Source organism: Pongo pygmaeus, chromosome 5, assembly GCF_028885625.2.
Source record: "Pongo pygmaeus isolate AG05252 chromosome 5, NHGRI_mPonPyg2-v2.0_pri, whole genome shotgun sequence".
In the NCBI taxonomy this organism is placed as follows: domain Eukaryota; kingdom Metazoa; phylum Chordata; class Mammalia; order Primates; family Hominidae; genus Pongo; species Pongo pygmaeus.
In genome coordinates, this window is record NC_072378.2 from 42,392,738 (window position 1) to 42,411,941 (window position 19,204).

At 49.5% G+C, this 19,204-nt stretch overlaps 1 protein-coding gene across 2 annotated transcripts in view; it reads right to left on the bottom strand.

The window, feature by feature from the left end:
* CCND3 (cyclin D3) overlaps nt 1–18,411 on the bottom strand; it is a 115,494-nt gene extending 97,083 nt beyond the window's left edge. Inside the window, exon 1 of one of the 2 annotated variants that reach the window (XM_054493358.2) lies at nt 18,208–18,411. The gene's annotated coding sequence lies outside the window, so the exon portion shown is untranslated. The remainder of the gene's footprint in view (nt 1–18,207) is intronic. The other variant, XM_054493356.2, reaches the window with a different exon arrangement.
* Nucleotides 18,412–19,204: the final 793 nt, after the last annotated feature.

Sequence of the window (19,204 nt, forward strand, 5' to 3'; positions counted from 1 at the left end):
TTTTAAATCCCAGGATAGTATGTCTAGAAAGTAATATGGGGTGTTTGGGGCAGTGACTTGAACCCTCAGGAAATATGGAGCCTTCTGGTGGTTCTCTGGAGCTGGGGGTACCCCTAGACACTATGATGAGGCTATGATGAGGCATGAGCTCCCAGAGCTGTGCAGAGACCACCTCAGGAGGCACATCTGGTATCTGCTGTCTGTCTCCCCTACGGGACTGTGGGCTCCTGGAGGGCAAGGCCCACCCACAGTGAGGCTGACCAGATGTGCACAGACCCGGCCTCCAGGACCACTCCACTGTCTCCTCTCCATGCCCCAGGTCCTGCCTCGCCTTCCCCAGACTCGCCACCACAGCCTGGCCCTCTTGTGTTCCCAGGCCTTCCTGGAGCGGCCCAGGGGAGAGTCTGAGGGTGGCCCAGTCCGGCAGGTGGAGTCCAGCCTGGAAGAGGCCCCTTTCCATCTGCCTCCGGCCACCTGTCCTGAGTACTCACTCCTTCCAGACAGCTGGAGAGCGGCCCCAGAGCCTCTGGTTCAGGGGACTGGGGGAAGGAAGGCAGCTCTAAGGGAGCTGAGCCAAGGCTGAGGGCTGGAGGGGAGGCCCCTGGAGCGGGTGGGAACACTGAGTGTACGTGGATGGGGGTGGGTTGCAGGAAGGCACTTGGGAGAAGTGGGAATTGGGGGTGGGGTCAAAGAGTGGAATGTGGAGCTCATTCTCTTGGGGGCACAGCTGTTTACTCTGATCTCCCTCTTCAGCTGCTGCATGTTCCTTATCTTGGGGCTCAATCCAGACTCCACCTCCTCCTCTGTTGCTGAGCTGGGGAGGCAGACTCTATGGGAGACTTCCTGCTCTGGCCACCTTAGTTCCCCGCTACAGCCTGCTAAAAGAGACAAGGGGTAAAGCAGGCCTCAAAAAAAAAATGTGTGCTCCACTTCAGACCCACTCTGTGCCCATCCATAGGTTATTGGGGCTTGAAGCTGAGTCATCTGCCCCTCACCTGACTTCACCCACCCCTAACTGCCATGACAACGGGAGCCGGTCACCCCAGAGTCACCTGGATACTTCACAACTTTACTGGTGGCCCAGGACTTGCAGGGCTGGAAGACAGTGCAGGCTTATTGGAAACGTGGGGCAGAGGCGGCTGTGACCTCACAGGGTACTTCTCTGGGCCTTCACACTGTACTCCTTTCTGCCAGCTTTACACTCGGCACTTGCTGTCCCCTGTGAGATGCTATGAAAGTAAGAAGACTAATTTTCCAAATACTTATGGAAACACAACTCATGACATGTTTTTGATTTTTCATGAACATTTCAAAAAGTGAAAAAAGCACTAGAAAAACAAAACTCTTTTAGTTCTGCTCCCCAAAGAAATAACCACTGTTAACACTGTGGTATATTTCCTTCAAGTCTTTGTGTGTGTGTGTCTAAAATATAGAGTTGTAAATATATGTACAATTTTGCATCCTGATTTTTCTCTTAATGTTACCATATAATTTTCATGTTACCACATATATTTTGCAACTGACTCTTTTTTTTTTTTTTTTTTTTGAGACAGAGTGCAACAGCGCGATCTCAGCTCACTGCAACCTCCGCCTCCTGGGTTCAAGTGATTCTCCTGCCCTAGCCTCCCAAGTAGCTGGGATTACAGGCACACATCATCACACCCGTCTAATTTTTTGTATTTTTAATAGAGACGGGGTTTCACCATGTTGGTCAGGCTGGTCTCAAACTCCTGACCTCAGGTGATCCACCTGCCTTGGCCTCCCGAAGTGCTGGCATTACAGGCGTGTGTCACTGCACCTGGCCAACTCTTTTTTAAGAAACGAAGTCTGGCCCTGTAACACAGGCTGCAATGCAGTGGTGCCATCACAGCTCATTGAAGCCTCAAACTCCTGGGCTCAAGCGATTCTTCTGCCTCAGCCTCCTGGGTAGCTAGGACTGCAGACACACGCCACCACACCTGACTACTCTTTTTTATTTCTTGTACAGATGGGGCCTTGCTATGTTGTCCAGGCTGGCCTTGAACTCCTGGCCTGAAGCGATTATCCTGCCTTGGCCTCCCAAACTTCTGGGGGGTTACACACGTGAGCCACCACACCCGGCTGACAAGGTTTTTTCTGCATTTAGAATTATTTAATTAGGACAGAGGCTGGAAAGTGGAATTACCAAGGCAGAGGCCTGGGATCTTTTGCAGGCATTTGATTTCAACACCTATGGCCAATTGGTTTCTGAAGGCAGAATTTAGCACATGAGAAGGCCACAAGCCGGGCATGGGCACGCCCGCCTAGACTGCCATGTTAAGTATACCACTCACGGTGAGGTATCTTTTTATGTGCCCATGTCCTGTTACCTTTGGTAAACTTTATTCTTCTCTGGCTGCTGGGTGTCCAGCCCCCTCCCTAACAGCACAGCCACTTCTCTCTGGGAGTTCTGTTTCCCCTATTGTAAATCCAGGAGCCAGGCTGCCTGACCTGCACCACAGAAACCTACCCATTTCCACCATGTGCAGACTGGCAGAGGTAACAGCCAGCTGCCCTCATCTTCCTGTAGTTCTCTCTTTTGAGTCCCTGGCACTTTGTCCATTTCCAAGCCTGGTTCTGCAGCTTTCCTAGTGAGTCTATGAGTTTCTGATCTTCTTCCAATACATTCCCTTTGCCTTATATTAGTCAGTCCACTTCTGTTGATAATAGAACTTTGAGAGTGACGCCTCCCCAACTTAGTGCTTTTTAAATGGCAAATCGTTTTACTGTTCATGAAGTCATGAAGCTAATCATGACCAGCACATTTTAAAAATGAAACAGCAAAATAGAATTTTAAAACATCAAAAGTATATCAACTGTGGCCAGGGTAAGTATTGTTTAGTGAGTCTTGTTTTATAATATATTGGCTGGGCATGGTGGCTCACGCCTGTAATTCCAGCACTTTGGGAGGCTGAGGCAAGTGGATCACCTGAGGTCAGGAGTTCGAGACCAGCCTGGCCAACATGGTGAAACCTCCTCTCTACAAAAACACAAAGTTAGCCGGGTGTGATGGCGCACACCTGTAATCCCAGCTACTCGGAAGGCTGAGGCGGGAGAATCACTTGAACCCAGGAGGCAGAGGTTGCATTGAGCTGAGATCACACCATTGCACTCCAGCCTGGGTGACAGAGCGAGACTCCATTAAAAAAAAAAAAAATATATATATATATATATATACACATATACACACATACACACACACACACACACATAGATTTGTGTCTGTATGCATGTGTATAAAATGGGTTAAAATTAAAACATTTCAGGTGGGTGCAGTGGCTAACACCTGTAATCCCAGCACTTTGGGAGGCTGAGGCGGGCAGATCACCTGAGATCGGGAGGTCAAGACTAGCCTGACCAACATGGAGAAATCCCGTCTCTACTAAAAATACAAAATAATTAGCTGGGCATGGCGGTACATACTGTAATCCAGCTACTTGGGAGGCTGAGGCAGGAGAATCACTTGAATCCGGGAGGTGGAGGTTACGAGGTGAGCTGAGATTGCGCCATTGCACTACAGTGTGGGCAACAAGAGTGAAACTCCCTCTCAAAAAAAAAAAAAAAAAATTAAAACATTTTTAATTTAATTTTAATGCCTATAATCCCAGCACTTTAGGAAGCCAAGGCTAGAGGATCACTTGAGGTAAAGATTTTGAGACCAGCCTGGGCAACATAGCAGAGACGCTGTTGCTACAAAAAAATTTTTAAATTATCCAAGTATGGTGGCATGCACCTGTAGTCTTAGTTACTGGGGAGGCTAAGGTGGGAGGATCATTTGAGCCCAAGGCTGTAGTGAGCTAAGATTGCACCACAGCACCCCAGCCTGGACTATAGAGCAAGACCCTGTCTTTTTTTTTTTTTTTTTTTTTTGAGATGGAGCCTCGCTCTTGTTGCCCAGGCTGGAGTGCAGTGGTGCGATCTCGGCTCACTGCAACCTCTGCCTCCTGGGTTCAAGCAATTCTCCTGCCTCAGCCTCCCTAGTACCTGGGATTACAGGTGCCCACCACCACACCCGGCTGATTTTTGTATTTTTAGTAGAGACAGGGTTTCGCCATGTTGGCCAGGCTGGTCTCAAACTCCTGACTTCAGGTGATCCACCCGCCCTGGCCTCCCAAAGTGCTGGGATTACAGGCGTGAGCCACTGTGCCTGGCCGACCCTGTCTCTCTCTTTTTTTTTTTTTTTTTGAGATGGAGTCTTGCTCTGTTGCCAGGCTGGAGTGCAGTGGTGCGATCTCGGCTCACTGCAACCTCCGCCTCTCCGGTTCAAGCGATTCCCCTGCCTCAGCCTCCCGAGTAGCTGGGACTACAGGCTCGTGCCACCATGCCTGGCTATTTGTGTGTGTATTTTAGTAGAGATGGGGTTTCACCGTCTTGGCCAGGATGGTCTCGATCTCCTGACCTAGTGATCCGGCCGCCTCGGCCTCCCAAAGTGCTGGAATTACCGGCTTGAGCCATTGCGCCTGGCCGACTCTGTCTCTTAAACAAACTTTTTTTCTAGTTTTGAAAAACATTGCCCTAACTGAACTTAAGTTACTTGAGAATAAAGAACAGAGCAATCCTTCCTAGATGTTTTTTATATTTCTCCTCAAATCTTTAGTACCTAGAAAAATACACTTCCTTGCCAAGAGTGCTATATTTCAAGGTCCACCCATTATTTCCCCTCATTCATAGCCTGACACCTTTCCCTATTCTTCAGTTAATGATGCTTAATGGTAATGGCCATCTTTTCCTCCTGGTTTTAAAACTTGTTAATGCAACCAATATTCTGCCAGTCATCCAGGCTGAAAGTTCAAGGGTAGTCCCTGATTCTTCTCATTCATGCTCTTCCTGGAGCACAGGGCCTATTAGGAGAGAAGGAATGCCAGCAGCAAACTACAGCGCAGGGCAACCTACTCCCTTGCGGAAGCATGCATGGTGCCTCATGGGGGAAGGGCAGAGGACTCTTCAGATCTTCCTACCAAATAATTACTAATTTCCATTGCTTCTACTTTCAAAATAGTTTCCCAGATCACCCCCTTGTTTCCATTTCTACTGGCGTCACCCTAGTTTCTTTCCTTTTTCTTTCTTTCTTTTTTTTTTTTTTAAGACAGAGTCTCACTGTGTCGCCCAGGCTGGAGTGCAGTGGCGCGATCTCGCCTCACTGCAAGCTCTGCCTCCTGGGTTCACGCTATACTCCTGCCTCGGCCTCCCGAGTAGCTGGGACTACAGGCGCTCGCTACCACGCCTGGCTAATTTTTTGTATTTTCAGTACAGACGGAGTTTCACCGTGTTAGCCAGGATAGTCTCGATCTCCTGACCTCGTGATCCACCCACCTCAGCCTCCCAAAGTGCTAGGATTACAGGTGTGAGCCACCGCGCCCGGCTAGTTTCTTTTCTTTTCTTCTTTTTTTTTGAGCCGGAGTCTCACTCTGTCTCCTAGGCCGGAGTACAGTGGCACGATCTCGGCTCACTGCAACCTCCACCTCCAGGGCTCAAGCAACTCTCCTGCCTCAGCCTCCCACGTAGCTGGGATTACAGACACCCGCCACGACGCCCAGCTAATTTTTGTATTTTTAGTAGAGACGGGGTTTCACCATATTGGCCAGGCTGGTCTTAAACTCCTGACTTTGCGATCCACCCACCTCGGCCTCCCAAAGTGCTAGGATTATAGGCGTGAGCCATCACGCCCAGCCTAAAAATTATTATTATTATTATTATTATTATTATTTTGTTTTTTCTGAGACAGAGTCTTGCTCTGTCACCCAGGCTGGAGTGCACTGGCCCAATGTTAGCTCACTGCAACCTCTGCCTCCCAGGTTCAAGTGATTCTGCTGCCTCCACCTCCCGAGTAGTTGGGATTATAGGCATGTGCCACCACGCCTAGCTAATTCTTGTATTTTTAGTAGACATGTGGTTTCACCATGTTGGCCAGGCTAGTCCTGAACTCCTGACCTCAAGTGATCCATCTGCCTCGGCCTCCCAAAATGCTGGGATTACAGGTGTGAGCCACCATGCCTGGCCTAAAAATTATTATTTTTATATATATATAAAATATATATATGGAGCCTTGCTCTTGTTGCCCAGGCTGGAGTGCATATATATATATATTTTTTTATTATTTTTTTTATTTTTTTATTTTTTTTGACACAGGGTCTCCCTCTGTCACCCAGGCTGGAGTGCAGTGGCACAATCACTACTCACTGCAGCCTCCACCTCCCAGGTTCAAGCAATCCTCCCACCTCAGCCTCCTCCTGGTCTACAGGCGGATGCCACCAAGCCTGGCTAAGTTTTGGGTCTTTTGTAGAGACAAAATTTTGCCATGTTGTCCAGGCTGGTCTCCAACTCCTGGGCTCAAGTTATCTGCCCGCCTTGGCCTCCCAAAGTGCTGGGATTACAGGCATGAGCCACTGTGCCTGGCCAGTCCTCTCTTTTCTAATGAGATACCTGCCTGAGGCCAAATTTTCTTCATATACATCAATGAAAACATACTGCAACAGATTGAATCAGAAACTGATATGAAAATCCAGCTGTCTTCTATGGAGTCAGGCTTAACGAGATTTGCAAAAATGTAAAACAAGGCTATACTCCTCATTATTTTTGTTTTGGAAAATAGTTTTCATTTAAAAAAATACAATGCTTATGGGTTTTTTGTTTTGTTTTGTTTTGTTTTCTTGAGACAGAGTCTTGCTCTGTCACCCAGGCTGGAATGCAGTGGCGAGATCTCAGCTCACTGCAAGCTCTGCCTCCCGGGTTCACACCATTCTCCTGCCTCAGCCTCCCGAGTAGCTGGGACTACAGGCGCCCGCCACCACACCCGGCTAATTTTTCTGTATTTTTTAGTAGAGATGGGGTTTCACCGTGTTAGCCAGGATGGTCTCGATCTCCTGACCTCGTGATCCACCCACCTTGGCCTCCCAAAGTGCTGGGATTACAGGCGTGAGCCACTGCGCCCGGCCGTTTTGTTTTGTTTTTTTTTTAGACGGAGTCGCGCTCTGCCACCAGGCTGGAGTGCAGTGGCACAATCTCGGCTCACTGCAACCTCCGACTCCCTGGTTCAAGCGATTCTCCTGCCTCAGCCTCCCAAGTAGCTGGGACTACAGGCATGCACCACCATGCCCAGCTAATTTTTGTACTTTTAGTAGAGACGGTTTTCAACATATTGGCCAGGATGGTCTCAATCTCCCGACCTTGTGATCCGCCCGCCTCGGCCTCCCAAAGTGCTGGGATTACAGGCGTGAGCCACTGCGCCTAGCCAAAAAAATATTACAATGCTTATGTTAACATGCAGTGAGTTTTTTATTGTTACTTTAAATAAATTAATGTTTAAAATTTCTCATATCAAATTTTTTATTAGAAACAAAATATCAACAGGTATAGGGAGGGAGAAGTCAAAAACTTATATTATTTATTCCGGGGAATGCCATGTCGGGTGCACTGATTATTAGGTATAGCCTAAAAAACAAAAGTTCTGGCCAGGCATAGTGGCATGCGCCTGTAATCACGGCACTTTGGGAGGCCGAGGCAGGCGGATCATGAGGTCAGGAGTTCAAGAATAGTCTGACCAAAATGGTGAAACCCTGTCTCTAATAAAAATATAAAAATTAGCCGGGCGAGGTCGCACGTGCCTGTAATCCCAGCTACTCAGGAGGCTGAGGCACGAGAATCGCTTGAACCCGGGAGGCGGAGGTTGCAGTGAGCCGAGATTGCGCCATTGCACTCCACCCTGGGCGACAGAGTGAGACTCGGTCTCAAAAAAAAAAAAAAAAAAAAAAAAAGTTCTTTGGGATCCTCAATAATTTTGCAGAATGTAAAGTGGTCCTGAGATCAGAAGGCTTAAAAATTGCTGCAGTAGACCTAACATGTCAGTTTCTAAAATGCCCAATTCCAAGCCTGGTATCCAATTCTTGGTATTCTTTACCCTTATTCACATTTTTACCTCTCGGCCCCATCGTGTTGCTGGATTTTTTTTAACTATATTAGGGCAGGGTGCAGTGGCTCACATCTGTAATACCAGCACTTTGGGTGGCCGAGGTGGGCAGATCACTCGAGCCCAGGAGTTCAAGACCAGCCTGCGCAACATGGCAAAACCCTGTCTCCACCAAAAATACAAAAAATTAGCTGGGCATGGTGGCTTGTGCCTGTGGTCCCAGTTACTTGGGAGGTTGAGGCAGGAGAACTGCTTGAGCCCAGGATGCAGGAGCTGCAGTGAGCTGAGATTGTGCCACTACACTCTAGCCTGGGTGACAGAGTGAGACCCCATCTCAACTTAAAAAAAAAAAAAAAAAAAGGCATGAAGTGGTCATATCAAAAATAATTATTGTTCTGCAAATAATAGTGATTATATAAATAACCACTAGCTCTTTTAGAAATAAGAAATAATCAGTAATATTATAGAAAAATAAGAAATAAGCCTAATAATTGCCATAGAAATAACATAAAAATTATTTCTATAATATGGCCTTCAGTAAAAAACTCAGAACATTCAGAAGAGTAAAAAGATCCAAAAGCAACCACCATTTAAAACTGCTCCGGAATAATTTCTCATCTAATCCATTCCTCTTTTATCTCCTCAAATGGCACCTTTGAGAAGAAATTTCTGGTTAACCCATGCAAAAGCAACCACTCCTTCCTCCAGATTCCCACAGCACTGTAGTTGAAACCTTTCTTGAGGCCCAGCTAGACCATAAAAGTATGCACACTGAATTCCTAAATGTGCATATTTAACGGTCATAAATTCAGTTATATCTACTGGAAGAGACACCAACCAACCACAGAAACCTATGTACTTTTATATGATGTGATCCCTTCACCCAGGCTTAACATAATGCTTAACCAAAGACCAGATCCTGTGTTCCAACAAAAACTGGCCATGCTGAGGAATCTTAGAAATGGAAGAGAATGTCCAAATCATGTATCCTGTGTTTTATGAGCAGTCTCTTTAAAATAGAGACTTTAATAGTAACTTTGATGTGTGTCTTGTTTTTACACTGACTTTGAACCCAACACTGCGTCGAATGTGGCTCCACTACATGAAGAATGGACAAGTGAATGGTTCCAAGGCCTCTGAGACTTACAGATGTTGGATGAATATACTAGGTGACTGAGCCCGGGAGTCCTTGACCCATGGAGTCCTGTCCTCTGGACAGGGTATGTGGCATCCCCTCTAGGCCAGGGCTGCCACCCATTGCTGGGTGAAGGTCTCAGGTGTCACTTGAAGGCCAAGGTGAGAGGTCCTGCACTAGGACCCAGCTGAATCACCCCCTCCAGACTTACGCTCTCAGCTGTTGTCCTAATCCCACACTCCTCCCAAAGCCTGAGTCTCATACAAGAGCAAGGAAAGGAAAATGAGCGTTGGAGGGGGAGCTGGAGGAAAAGCTTGTTTGCACCATTGCCGCAGTTGGGGTGGCTGTGGTTGGGCTGATTCAACCAGAGCTCCCCAGATAGGTTAGGGCCCAGCCCCACCTAGCCGAGCTCACATTCACCACCACCCACTCCTGCTTCCGGGGCTGTGTGTGACACCTGACTTTCCTGCTGTGGCAGGGCTGGGGCACCCTTGCTCCTTCCCTTCCACCTTCTTGGCTTAGTGGACAATCCTAAAGCACTGGCCAGAAGGCACTGGGGGATCCAGGATGCTCTGGGCTTGCCCCGGGGGATTCGTGTCAACACCATCACATCTCCATGCATCCCTGCATGTCACGCACACAGGCAGTCAGGGGCCTACCAGCCTGCTCTACTAGTCCTGAGACTGTACGTGACAATGTCTCAACAGGGAACCCAGTGTAATCTCACACTTGCCCTGGTAGGTGGATACACATGCGCACACACACGTGTGTGGTGCACACAGTATGCATGAAAAGTCTGAACCGGGCACAGTGGCTCATACCTGTAATCCCAGCACTTTGGGAGGCTGAGGTGTGTGGATCACCTAAGTCAGGAGTTCAAGACCAGCCTGGACAACGTGACGAAACCCTGTCTCTACTAAAAATACAAAAATTAGCTGGGCATGGTGGCGGGAGCCTATAATCCCAGCTACTCAGGAGGCTGAGGCAGGAGAATCACTTGAACCTAGGAGGTGGTGGTTGCAGTGAGCTGAGATCGTGCCATTGCACTCCAGCCTGGGCGACAGAGCGAGACCCTGTCTCAAAACAAAAACAAAAACAAAAAAAGAAAAGTCTGACTGATGTCAGAGTTATTTCAGCCATCAGGCTCTCAATACGACCAGCTGTATGACTTTGGACTAGATACTTAACCTCTGTGCCTCAGGGGCTTTATCTGCAAAATAAAAAACCTCAGCCAGGTGCAGTGGCTCATGCCTGTAATTCCAGCACTTTGGGAGGCTGAGGCAGGTGGATCACAAGGTCAGGAGTTCAAGACCAGCCTGGCCAACATGGTGAAACCCGGTCTCTACTGAAAATACAAAAATTAGCTGGGTATGGTGATGGTGCCTGTAATCCCAGCTACTAGGGAGGCTGAGGCAGAGAATTGCTTGAACCCAGGAGGCAGAGGTTGCAGTGAGCCGAGATCGTGCCACTGCACTCCAGCTTGGGTGACAGAGCAAGACTCCATCTCAAAAAAAAAAAAAAAAAAAAAAACCCTCATAGGATATGTTTGTGAGGAACAGCTGAGAAATGGGTTAATAAATATCCATACTTATTATGAACTGACTTATATACAAATGGCATACAGGATATGGCAGCACTTACAACAGCTGCTGGCACATGGAAGTGTTGTGTAAAGATGCACTATTATTATCACCAACATCTTGAGTGCCATGTGTCTGGGAACACATGAGGATTCAGAGAAAAGCCACACAACAGATTCCCACAAGAAGCACCAAAAATGACTTCTAGAACCTGTGTCAGAGGAAAGGCAGAGAAGAAACAGGGGGGAGGAAAAACTTTTGGAGGACCACCCAGGAGGCACCCAGCTCAAGTCCAGTGACTGTAAAAAGTTTTAAGAACCCAAAAGGCTGGGCCCAGGTCGGAAAAGGCTGTACCCTCGGAGATCAAGGGATATGAGAGAAAAACTCAGTCGGGTCCTAGAGGTAGAATTCAAAGAAAAGATGGGAGTTCCCCCAGGACCAGCAGGTACCAGCTGACTGGAAAGAAGGAAGAGAAGGCCTGGAGAAAACTAGAATGTTCTATGCCCTGGCCTACGCTCAGTCACTCAGTACATCTGAGGGCTTGTAACCCCAAGATGAAAATAGATGCCACATTTGAAGAGTCTCCAAGTTTGTGGTTCTATAGCAGACACCGCGTACAGAAAAGACAATGGAGCTGGGAGGAAAGGAAAAGGCAGCCTTGCATCCTAGGGGCCCGCTGCTGGGAGGAAACAGCACTCCTCCCCTCTATAACCCAAAGACAGCTTTGTGATAGCCACTTGCCAGAGTAGAATAAACCTCCCCTGGGCCTTATTCCCAGTGGATTCCACAGCACCCAGCATGGCAAAGCTTAACAAACCAGAGCTTAAGACTTTGCGAATAATAAACAGACATCTTCCCAGGGACAGGCAGACTGGGGGCCCTCTGCGCCTCATGCTCCTGCCCCTGGCTGGTCCTCCCTCCTCCAGCTGGAGCCCAAGTTGGAGCTCAAGGTCTGCATCTGTCTGAGGCCCCTGCTCCGGCTTCCTTTCCCAGAACTCAGGGACCTCAGGGGAGGGGGCAGGGAGGCACAGCAGAGAAGGAAGAGAACAGAGAATAAGAGGGAGGGTGAGTTGGAGCAGAAAAAGCTGGGGCCAGAACTGGGAGTTTCTGGGACAGCCCCAGCTTCAAATATTCTGTCCAACTGTCTGACCACAGGCCAGAACTTGTGGACTGATTTTTATTTTAGAAAAGAGGGTAACATGAAGCCATGGGTGGGATGGTGAGGAAAGAAACCAGGGCTGTCTCTTTGGATCTAGATGGCCCCATATCCACCCCGAGGACCTCCGTCTGGGAGACGATGATGCCCATGATATGGTGATAATGACAGCAGCTATCACTCAAAGGACGTATGGCCTGCCCACCACTCAGCAGGGCTTTGTGTGCACTGCCTCATAATCCTAGGAAAATGTAGGCTCAGAAGTGGTTTTTTTTTTTGAGATGGAGTTCCGTTCTTCTTGCCCAGACTGGGGTGCAATGGCGCGATCTCGGCTCACTGCAGCCTCTGCCTCCTGGGTTCAAGCGATTCTTCTGCCTCAGCCTCCCAAGTAGCCGGGATTACAGGCATGCACCACCACACCCAGCTAATTTTGTATTTTTAGTAGAGACGGGGTTTCTCCATGTTGGTCAGGGTGGTCTCGAACTCCTGGCCTCAGGTGATCCACCCGCCTCGGCCTCCCAAAGTGCTGGGATTATAGGAATGAGCAATTGCGCCTGGTCGGAAGTCTTAATCCTGCAGAGTGTCTGCCTCCCCTGTGCCTCAGTTTCCTTATGTGTAAAAAGCAGAATAATAACGCCTCCCTCATGGTCTGCTGTGAGGATGCAAAAAGATACCTGACATATAGTAGGCATTCAACTAATATTGGTTATTATTCATTCTCACCATTACCCAGAGAGGTGGGGTCTATAGTTATGCCCATTTTACAGACAAAGAAACTTTCACACAGCCAGAAAGGAGCTGAGCTAGGACTGGAAGTGGGGTGGTTTGTCTATAGAGAACAGGCTCTCTCGACCAGTCCATGAGAGATGGCACAGATTAGTGGTTACATGCACAAACGTTACAGCCAAATGGCTGAGTCAGACTTCCAGCTCAGCCACAGGTGGGCTGTGTGTACGGGAGCAAGCTGCTACACCTCTCAGTACCTTGGTTTGCTCACCTGCAAAATGGGTGTCTCTGGCCAGGTACAGTGGCCCACGCCTGTAATTTCAGCACTTTGGGAGGCCGAGGCGGGAGGACTGCTTGGGTCCAGGAGCTCGAGACCAGCCTGGGCAACAGAGTGAAACCCCATCTCTACAAAAAACTAGCTGAGTATGCCAGGTGCGGTGGCTCACACCTGTAATTCCAGAACTTTGGGAGGCCGAGGCGAGTAGATCATGAGGTCAGGAATTCGAGACCATCCTGGCCAACATGGTGAAACCCCGTCAAAGATACAAAAAGTTAGCTGGGCGTGGTGGCGGGTGCCTGTAACCCTAGCTACTTGGGAGGCTGAAGCAGGAGAATCACTTGACTCTGGGAGGCAGAGGTTGCAGTGGGCCAAGATCGTGCCAATGCACTCCAGCCTGGGCGACGGAGTGAGATTCCGTTTCAAAAAAATAATAAAAATTAGCTGAGCGTGGTGGCACCATGCCTGTGGTCCCAGCTACTCAAGAGGCTGAGATGGGGAGATCACCTTTGCCTGGGAAGTCGAAGCTGCAGTGAGCCGAGATCACGCCATTGCACTCTAGCCTGGGTGACACAGTGAGACCCTGTCTCAAAAAAATCAGGATGTCCTTGCTCATTCTGGGCTCTGTCTCTGTGTCCCTGGAGGCCCAGTGGCTCTGTGCCTCTCTAAAGGTCTGAGGGGGCAGCAAGCAGATCTGGGCCAACGATGGAGGTACCAGCAACCCTCTCCTTCCAGAGATAACCCCTCAGCCCTCACCTCAGGAACAGCTGTCCTGGGGAATTTCACCCAGGGTGGGAGAACTGGTCAGGCCACTGAGTACAAATAGTTTCAGAGAGGTAGGGCTCTTGAGGCCCCTTCCGGGAGATGACACAGGTGTCATGCCCTTTGAAGGGCATAAAAGGCCATGCCACATTAGTTACCCTGCTGGCTCGCAGGGCCATTGGCCTTGCCCTCTGCTCTGGACACACGGGTCCCTCTCTCTCAAAGGGAAAGGACAGTCAGGAAGGGGAAAGAGAAGATGTGGAAGAAATCCCTGACCCGTGGACTGCTGTATGCCGCAGAGGTAGAGGCCTGCACATTCTGGCCGGAGCCTGGACAAGACAGAAGAGCACCTTTTATGGGGGCTTTGCTGGGTCAAAAGCAGTTCTCTGGGCCCCGGTGTGTAAACAGCTGGTGATGGGCTGGGAGCAGAGGCCCCTTGAAACCAGTCAGCCCCTGAAGAACCCGGCAACACTCTTCACCCAATCCAGCCACCCCAGGGTGACACACTGGGCAACAGCCCCACCTGGTGGACGATCAGGGACTACCATGGGCCAGGGAGTATGGGAGAGCAAAGAATGACACAGAAGAGGAAAGCAGGGGGAAAATCACAGCAGCAGTTTACAGGCGAAGGGGCTTTGAGGTCGTCTTGCTGGCAGAGGCCCCTCTTATAGCATGAGCTCTAAGCCCCATTTGTTAGAAAGTTCTACGTTTTTTGAAAATCTGCCTCCACCAGTCCCGCTAACCCCCTACTTCAAGGCTTGCCAGGGCAACCTTTTAAATATTTGCATACAGCTATAGTATTCCTCCTAAATCTTCCCCTTTGCTGCAACCTTCCAGAATTTGACCTGACCTCTCACCTCCTGCATCTTTTTTTTAACTTGGCTATCCTTTCTTTTATTTATTTATTTATTTTATTTATTTTTATTTTATTTTTTGAGACTGAGTCTCACTCTGTCGCCCAGGCTGGAGTGCAATGGCGTGACCTTGGCTCACTGCAACCTCCGCCTCCCAGGTTCAAGTGATTCTCCCGCCTCAGCCTCCTGAGTAGCTGGGATTACAGGCGCGTGCCACCACGCCCGGCTAATTTTTTTTTTTTTTTTTTTTTTGTATTTTTAGTAGAGATAAGGTTTCACCATGTTGGTCAGGCTGGTCTCGAACTCCTGACCTCGTGATCCGCCCGCCTTGGCCTCCCAAAGTGCTGGGATTACAGGCGTGAGCCACCATGCCCAGTGGCTATCCTTTCTTAAATACATTAACTTCCAAGGAATCCCTTCCAATTCTATCCCTCTCCCATACTAGCAGCAGCATTTAAAAAATCCCTTTATATTTCAGCCTCCCTGTCTCAGTGTTTGATATATTAGGAAAGTCAGTGCTCAGACTGAGAGTTAATTCACGAGTAAAGAGCCTAGACTTTGAAATCAGATAGATCCTTGTTCAACTCCAAGCTCTGCCACTTACTAGCTAAATTACTTTGAGCAAGTTTGCCTTTCTGAGCCTCAGTTTCCTATCTGTAAATTGGAGATAGAGGTGTTTACTACCTAGAGTTGTGGTGAATAAATATTAAATGAGACAGTACAGGTAAAACACTTAGGGACAGCTCCCGCAACACCATTCAGCTCCTAAGTGGCAATTACAGCCACATTCCTCTGAGTTTAAAGGTTGTAGGGAATGCTTTGGTGAAGAGAAAAGTGAAGGGGCCAAAGAAGAATAGACTTTCTGGAATTAGCCTTTCTCAACCAGCACAAATCCCAGGTGAATTCCAACAGATGGGTAACTTGTTCCAATCCCATTTCTAGCAGTGTCTGTTGCCACCTCTAGAAAGGGGCAGGCCTTGACAGCTCTTTGAAACTTGAGGATTTAAAATTTAAATGTCTTTGAGGGCAAGATAAACACACCTACTGCTCAGCAGGGAAAGGGAAACTTGGCAGGGGCCCCAGAACTTTCCCCACCCCCAGCCCTCCCTAAACTTCCTCTTGTGGTTTTTCAAGAGTACAACCTGTTCTCCACAGCCAAGCCAGTGCCTGGGGCAGGGGGCCAGGGCGTGCCAAGGGCTCCGCTGTACCCCACCCAACCAGCAAGTGAGGGAGGAAGGTGCGTGCGTGGGAGAAGAGCAGCTTGGAGGTTTATAGTTCTTAAGGTTCACATCCTGCTTACCCGTTTTCTCAGTGCAGCCACCCTCCACCCAGTTCCCACCCTCGACTCCCAGCATCAATACCCATGCCCCCAACACACATCCCTTTCTCAAAGACAGATGCACAAAGCGCTTTGACTGCAGGCAGAGAGGGACTCCCGAGACCTGTGGGGAGGGCCCTTGTAAGAAATTTAAAAGCGTTTCAGAAAGGAGTTGGAAAAGGGGCTGCAATCCATGGAAACTGTCCTGTGCTCTCGCTTGCATCACCAGCATTATCCCAGCCTGTCTGGAGGGACTGGGTAGGATATACGGTTGCAGCTTTGGAAGCAGGAGCTGTAGGAAAGAGAGGTGTGAGCATCTTAAGCTTGCACCCACTCCTTGGCCATCTTCCTTACTCAGCTACCAAGCTGGAATGCACATCTAGAATGTGAGCATTTCTGCTATTCTTAATTCCCAACAAAAGAGGTGTCTTGGTTTCCCAAATCCCCAGATTCTGGCACATCACGTCCAAGTTGAGAAGTTCTTTCTTGAATATAATCTTAGTTCATTCCTCCTGGTTTATTCACATTCCCCCTTTCCCTTTGAGTGAGGCTTACACAGGTGAAAACATTCATACGTTTGTGTGCACGCGCGCGCACACACACACACACACACACACACACACACACACACACACACACACAGAGCCATCAGGAAAGGATACCCGCTCTGTGCAGTTCCCACAACCCTATTCCAGGCCTGCTGGGCTCACTGTAAACAGTACCACCCCATAGCACAGCTAACAGATGGCTGTATCATCCAATATACAGGACCACAGACTCCCTTTAGGAAACTCCTAAGTTCCCGGCTCAAGTGCACATTTTATGTGGTCAGCGAAGGAGGCAGGCTAGCCTAATGGTTAAGAATAAAGCCTCCCAAATCAAGTGACCTAGGTTTAAATCCCAGCTCTGCCATTTGTTTCTTGTGTCTGAAGGAAGATTACTTATCTCCAGTGCCTGCGTTTCCTCATCTATAAAATGGAGAGAATCCTAATGCCTACCTCATAGGACTATATTAGGAGGTTTAAATGAGATATGATCTCTAAGCCACTTAGAAGAGTACCTGACAGTGTTATGTAACTGTTAGCTAGTATTCTAAGCCCTTGAGGGAAGGGGAAGCCGGAAGGGGAAGATGTTTGGGACCATGGAGGTCATGATCTCAATAACTGGCATAGACTAGGACTCTGCTAGAATTATCAGAGACGCTTTCAGTGTTAAGTTTCAGGGGGAAGAAACTCTGATTTGATTACCATGACATCCCCAACAGCTGTAGGAATAGCCTGTGCAGATGGAGTATGGCCACAGCAAATAGGTGCTGAATGAATTCATAAATTGCTGGGTCAGTCATTTCCCAAAGGAGCCCCAGAATTGAACGGCCAGAAGAATCTGTGAGGAAGCAAAGGGAAATCCACTTCTCTATCCACGTCTGGTCCCAAAGAGAAATGAGGTGGTAGGCAGAGGGCAAGGACTCATCAGAGGAAACAGTCTCAGAGTCCAGGGATGGGGAGGGGGTGCCTAGGATTGTGTGGACTGTCACATCACCCCCAGGTGGACCCTCCCAGCTGTACCCACTGGGAATTCCTGGGTTCTAGGGACCCAGCCCAGAAAACTGCCTTTTCTGGGATTCATCCTGTTCATTCCCTTGATGCTTAGACAGCGAATTAAAGGGAGCAGGAATTGTTTCTGGGTCCCCCCTATATTCCAGTGTCCAACACCACAGCTGGGGTTCAATCCAGCTCTGTGGAATAAGTGCCCCCAAAGACTTCTATGCTTTTCATCCTTCTGAACCCAACTCAAATGTCCTTTTCTCTCTGAAGCCTTCCCAGCCACCCCAGCCAGTGTACTTGGCATCTATGTCTATTGTTCTGTGATCCATATTAGCTGTGGATGAATAACATCATTGCACCCTCAGCATTCCATATAATGCCAGGCACATAGTAGGTGTTCAATCAATGCAAATGAATAACTTAATGCTCCCTTAGTAACAGCAACCAATTTATTCAGTTATTCCTCTTGTTGGCACTTCAAAAGACACATAGGAGGCTAAGATCATCATCTATGTACCAATCCGACACCACTGAGGGGTCCCTCCCTCCAGTTTCATCCCGGTGCACTGGCCAGAGCACTCACAGACTCCCCATCCACACTGGTCTGCTCTCCTACTGGCCTTCCATCCCATCTTTGAGGCATGAGAAGAGCAACAGCCCGGTAAAGCCACGGGGCTTCCAGATCAGCCGGAGGGGGTTGTGCCGATGTGTGTACATACAGAGGGCTCAGGGCCTTTGGGGGTTTCTCTGCCCTTCAACTCCGTGCAGAACACCTCACTCAGTGGGAAAGTGAGCCAAGCTTTGGGTGCCAACTAGGAAGTGATGAGGATGCGGCGACCCCATTGACCCACCCAGCGCCGATCCCCAACGCATTGTCTCCAGCCTGAGCTGACATCCCATCTACCCCGGTTTCTCCAGCACCCAAGCCTACCTCCTCGGCAGGTGAGCTCCCCGGAGCACCGACTGGGGTCGCAGGAGCTCTGTCCCGCCGCCTCTGGAGCCTGCCTTTGGGGAGTGGGGGTGGTCGCAACCACCAGCCTCGAGGAGAGGATTGCACCTCTCCCCCCCGGCATCCGAACACAGCCAGTCTCCACCCCTGCAGGGGCGAAGTGTTTACAAAGTCCGCGCCGCGCCGCCGATCCCGAGCTGGGCAGGAAGTGGGGAAGAGGGGGCGGAGGAGACAAAGGGGCTGGTGCTCTGCTCAGCCAAGTTTCGGTCCCCGGCCCGACCCCCCCACCCCCTGCACACCGTCGGCGAGGCCAGGAGGCTCATCCGGCGCCGCGCACCCCCGCCAGCAGCCCCCGCCCCACGCGGCATAGGTGAGGGGGCGGGGCGCCACGGAGGCTCAGGTGTGGGCGGCGGGGCCGGTGCAGCACGGGTTCCCAGACCGCTGCCTCCCGGCGTTGGCAACTCCTCCACGTGCTATCCAGGAAGTAAACAACATCATGAGGAGCGCCTTCTTTTTTTGTTTTTTTGAGACGGAGTCTCCCTCTGTCGCCCAAGCTGGAGCGCAGTGGCGCGATCTCGGCTCACTGTAACTTCCGCCTCCCGGATTCAAGCTATTCTCCTGCCTCAGCCCCCAGAGTAGCTGGGACTACAGGCGCACGCCGCCACACCCGGATAATTTTGTGTATTTTTAGTAGACACGGGGTTTCACCACGTTGGTCAGGCTGGTCTCGAACTCCTGACCTCAGGTGATCCACCCGCCTCGGCCTCTCAAAGTGCTGGGATTACAGGCGTGAGCCACGGCGCCCGGCCGATTTCTTGACTCTTACTACGCGTCAGGCACTGTGAGACTCTTTCTGTGTAACATCTCATCTTTCCCCCAGTTTTACGGAAGAGGAAACTGAGACACACTGAGGATTAAGGTCAAGTGCCCGAAGTACCATAGCTGGCTAGTGTTAGGATCCAAGCCCAGAGTCTGCGTC